Source organism: Juglans regia, chromosome 6, assembly GCF_001411555.2.
Source record: "Juglans regia cultivar Chandler chromosome 6, Walnut 2.0, whole genome shotgun sequence".
Classification (NCBI taxonomy): Eukaryota; Viridiplantae; Streptophyta; class Magnoliopsida; order Fagales; family Juglandaceae; genus Juglans; species Juglans regia.
The window spans coordinates 23810845-23816556 of NC_049906.1; the positions used below are offsets into that span (position 1 = coordinate 23810845).

General features: G+C 37.3%; 1 non-coding gene across 1 annotated transcript; it reads right to left on the reverse strand.

Annotated features, from left to right (window-relative positions):
- Window positions 1-4933: 4933 nt before the first annotated feature.
- On the reverse strand, window positions 4934-5040 carry LOC118348809. Its single transcript, XR_004801816.1, has one exon. It is a non-coding gene; the product is annotated as a small nucleolar RNA R71 (small nucleolar RNA).
- Between the last annotated feature and the right edge of the window lie 672 nt (window positions 5041-5712).

Here is a 5712-nt window from a genome sequence, read left to right on the forward strand (position 1 = left end):
CAATGAGATATTCGGTTAGGCCAAAGTGATGATGTTCTTGGCTAAATTTATATTTTGGGTGATGTTTAACCATGTGATCTTGAGTTTGAAGCTTGGATCTGTTTTAGGACACCTTTTTAAACCATGTGATGTTTTGGTTTGAAGATCACTTCTTTATAAGTCATGGATCAAGAGGTTGATCAAAACAAGTTAGAAACAAAATTCTGTTTTGAACTTAGAAGAAAAAACCAAAAAGGTCAAGTATGGTTTTAGTGATTTTGATGACTTTTGTTCATGATTCAAAACATGATTATTCTTAGAAATATGTTATGAGTATAGTAGAAGAAAAATTTTGGTCAAATCATGAGTTTTGAAATTTGAAAGAATTACAACAAAATCAAAGGAAATAGCCTTGTAAGTTTCGGCCATATAGAGTTTTAATGGTTGTGTTTAGTTTTAAATTTTTCTAAATTGATATTTGAGCTTAGGAGAAAAGTTACATAAGGTATGTAAATTTTGGTGATTTTTGGAGTTAGGATGCAAAATCCTTAAGTTAGGGGTAAAATGGTCATTTTTCCACATGTAGAGGGTAAAATGGTAATTTTACTCTAAGTTGATATTTCTCCATATTCCTAATTGTTAGTAATTAAGTTCTAATTTTTAAAAATCACTATTTTCAGTTTTTCGTGATCGCATTTGAGTTTTGTCTAGTAGTGCGAAGATCGAGGTAAGTTAGCTTTTAACTTACTATCAGTTTAATGTGTATGAGTGATAAGTAAGGGAACTAAAGTGTATGTATGCATGTTATCATGTGTGTCATGCCAAGTCACTACATATTTATCTGTTACACATAATTTATTCTGTCATGAATTATTCATCTGTTATATAAGATATTATGTCACGTATTGCTATACATTGCAAGTATGTCATGTCAAGTTAAGTATGCCATCTGTTACATGTATTTCATGTCACGTAATTTTCACTGTCACATGTTACGCCATGTTAAGAAATGTTGTCTATTATATGGTATGCCATGTTACGAAATGTTACATGTTACATGTATGCCATGTTAATAAATATTGTCTGTTATATGGTATGCCATGTTACGAAATGTTGCATGTTACATGTATGCAATGTTATGAAATGTTCTCTGTTACATTTATGTCTAGAAGTGTGTTATGTCTATCGTCTTACGTTCATGTCACGTTATGCTACGTCAGGACTTCTGTCTTTTATGTCACGTTCATGTTACGTCACGTTACGAAATGTCATGTATGCCAGTTAAGTTATTAATGTCAATCACGATCCTAAACGCTAGGATAGGGTAATATCCTAGGGGAACTCCTTTGTTCATGCTGGAGTGTCTAAATAGGTGTGAAATACCCTAGGTTAATGAAGTACAGTCAACAGGATGCGAATAGGGCGTAACTAGCTGGTCACCGGAGCGTGCCAGACACTCACGCCGATGGCACCACACAATATATTACGTGTGTCCACAGTAAGTGTGGCATAAACAAATAAGTCACGGGGCCACAACAACTGTGGAGCATACACTACGTGAGACACAGCAATTGTGACACATAGAATACGTGGGGCCACAACAACTATGGAGTACGTATTAACGCACTCACAGCTGATATAGAAACCTGTGATGTGATTCTAAATTCATGCATTTCACATTCATGTTACGTTTCACGTTATGTTATGTTCAAACTTACGTTCAAGCAATCATGGTAATCCTATGAGACAAGAATATATTTCAAGTTCATGTTATGTTATGTTCACGTTCACGTTATGTTCCAAGTTCACATTTATATTATGTCATGCTCAGGTTCATGTTATGTTTCAAGTTCACGTTCATGCTATATTTTAAGTCCATGTTATGTTTCAAGGCACGTTCACGCTAAGCTTCAGTTTCAGTTTAAGTTATGCCAGTTATGTTATGTTGTATGTCAAGTTATGCTATGATTACTTATGATTTGATTATGCATTCATGCTTTTATTTCCATGCATGCATCATTAACCTATGTGCAAGTTTCCTGTTAACTTGCTGAGATTTATAATCAAATCTCACTGTGGTAGTCCCAACTACCATTCCCCCAGAATGGTAGATTTTGTTACAGGATCTGAAGGAGAATCGATAATCGACCAACTGGAAATGATCGACTAAACAATGGTGTGACGTAGATGGTAGTACAGTAGTTACCTCAGGTTACTACTTGTATTTGTGGAGTTCAATCTCCTACACTCTTTTGATTACAACCATTTTGGACTAGTGTTGTGATCTCAGTTGTTTAATACGTCATTCTGTATGAAGTATGTTTTAAGTATTTGAGATATTTTGGTTTGGTGCATAGTATTGGTAAAGAAAAAAAAAATTATCCACTGCGAATATTGCATAATGCTAGATGCATGTTAGGAATATTGCATCTTATATGTCATGAACGGGGGCAAGTAACCTTATGTTGCATGTCTCGACACTTCAAATGTCCGTCCGATCCCAAGCGGAATTTAGGGGCATCTCAGTGTACATCTCTATCCCCGACAGAATAACATTAACCTGGTGACAAAACCCATACCCCGACCACTCAGAGTAGGGTGCACCAACCCCATACACCGCCTAAACGGAGAGGGGAGAACACACCGATCGGACCAAGGTCCGACGGGACAAATATTTTTTTTTTTTGGATTTTTATTACAATAAAAGAAGAACAAGACACGAAATAAAATACAAAGAAAAAACTACTGTAACCATGGACACAAAAACTGCTCCCAGCGGCAACGGTGGCGCGTACAGAACACGCGCCACCTTGGGAGAAAAACGTCAGCCGATCTTTGGAGGATCCAGGCTCACATAACCCAGTGGCGCCGCGCGTGACGATGGCAGAGGGCCTCTCGACGGCGCGAGAGAGCCACTCGCTAAATGTCTCCGATATCTTCTGGCCGCGGGTGCGAGCAACTCGCCGCTCCGTTTGGCGCTACCTTCGGCAGTCTTGAAGATCGGCGGCTGGGCAACGCCATGGAGAGGCGCGTGCTGATTTATGTTTGCCGGAAGATCTAGATCCACGTTTCTCCCTTATTTAGCCTGCAAAATACAACAAAAAAACAAAATGGAGCACTACACAGAGGGTCCGGAGGGTAGGGAGAAAGAGAAAGAGGGGGAGGAGCCGAAGCTCCCACCCCCTTGAGTTAGATCTGGAAATGGGAGTTTTGATAGAGAGGAAAAGTTTGACGAGAGGAAACGGGGAGGAAGTTCGACTTCTGCTGGACTTATATTGAATCTACCTTGTTGTGGGCTTGATTTAAATCTCAGAATTTTATGTAGGAAATTGTTAGAGGTTTAATTATATTTTTAAGTATTAAACTTTTAAAATTAATTTTAATAGTAAATAATAAGAGGTTAATTTTATTTGAATATTTTAAATTGTTAAAGTCTATTCTATGAAATGATTCTCCTCTTATTGATTTTAATATAAATTCTTACTAAGTTATAATTTGAAAATGTAGATAAGTTATTAAAATTATATTAAATTATTATTTATTAATCAGGTATATAATAGAATAATTATAAATTATTTTCACAGTGTTTATTTAATTAAGTAAAATACTATAACACATTTTCTATAAAATTAGTGACATATGGTATCGAATTACGAGGTGAAATTTTGGCACTCTTCCTGCACCATGTGTTACTTCTTGAAACATATGTTACGTGTATCAGATTCACATACTTACTCGTATACTACGAGATCTCAAGCCTAATAAAAGACTTAAATTCTAATCCTATAGTTTGGTACAATTCCTAGGGACATGTGGGTTTAACCCAGAGACGTTTTGTTTTGATACCACCCTTTGATGCCTGCAACCCCTGCTTGGGATTTGACGGAACTTGAAACATCGGGACATGCAACATAAGGTTACATACCCTTATTCATGACAACTAAAGATGCAGTGCACCTAACATGCATATAACAATATGCAACATTCCTAGTATGTACCAGAAGTACTATATCCTAAAAACATAAAAATACTTCATAAATTTACATGATAAATAGATATCCAAAAGAGTTACAGCACTTGTTCAACAAGTCTGTAACAAAATAGGTACTGGGGACAACGCTCCGTAATTACAGACTTGAAATGAAACAACTGCACTAAATTTCTGAGCTGCTCACGCCACTCAGTTATGATATCCATAATTACATCCTAAAGGTAGATAACCAAAGCTATCAGTTCCTAGTTGTCATCGTCGCACAATGGACTATTTAACCTAGACCAGTCTGTCGTGCGTGGGCTTTAATAAGTGTGATTTTTATTACTCTTTTATTATGAAAAATGTCAGTTTTCATTTAATTATATTGATTTTATTTTATTTCTATGTATTTTTCTCAATTTTCTTGGATTTGAAGGAATGAGAAGATTTAATGCAAAATGAGAACATTTTGGTACAAAAGAAGAGACTATGGAGCCAGACCTATGAGAGGCGACAAGATTTGAAAAGGCGAGCAGCTTTACCACTCGGTAGGTTGGCAAAAGGGTTCTATCATCCCGGTCGGAAGTCTTTCCTCTCAGTAGGCGAGAAGACTTGGTGACAAGGCTCTGGACGATTAGATTGGGCGACCAGTCTAAACAACTAACTTAAAAGACCAACCTAAATGACATTATGGGCAACAATTAGTAAGGCGGCCATCATTCAAATGATTCAACAAACCGTCTAGTTTGTTGGGCTGTCACAAGAGGATCCTAACGTCTATATTGCCAATTTTCTAGAAATTTGTGATTCTTTTAAACACAACGGAGTGACAGATGATGCAATTCGGTTGAGAGTTTTTCTTTCTCATTTAGGGAAAAAACAAAAGCTTGGTTGAACTCTTTGCCGCCCGGCATTATCACCACCTTGGAGGAGTTGGCACCAAAATTCTTAGCAAAATATTTTTCTCCGATCAAGACAGCGAAGTTAAGGAATGATATCACCACCTTTACCCAATTTGAGGGTGAATCATTATATGAGGCATGGGAGAGATACAAAGATTTATTGCACAAGTGTCCACATTATGACCTCCCAGCCTGGCTTCAAGTACAGACATTTTACAATGGTTTGGGATCCACAAATCAATCTATGGTTGATGCGGCTGTAGGAGGAGCATTAATGAGTAAGGCCCATGAAGCTGCATATGAACTTTTGGAAGAATTGGCATCCAACAACTATCAATGGTCTGTGGAGAAAGCAATGCCAAGAAAGATGGCTGGAGTTTTTGAACTTGATTCTATTACCACATTGGCGGTGTAGATGGCAAATCTATCACAACAACTAGGTAAGATGAACGTTAATGCTATTCAAACTAATGTGGTTTGTGATCATTGCGCAGAAATTCATTCAAGTGTAGATTGCCAAGTGGGGAATCATTCAAGTCATTCAACCGAGTTATGAACACATGTCCAATTTCCAACATCAAAACAATCCTTATTCAATCACGTTCAATCCTGGCTGGAGAAATCACCTTAACTTTTCATGGAGCAATCACCAAGTGCCGGCTCGACCACCTCAATAGTTTCCATAGTAAGAGAAGAAGCCGACACTTAAAGATATGATTATACATTACATGCAAAAGACTAATATGGTGATCCAAAACAACTCGGCTTCAATCCGTAATCTTGAGGCACAAATCGGTTAGCTCACCAACATGCTTACCGAGAGGACAACAAGGATTTTACCGAGCAACACTGTGACCA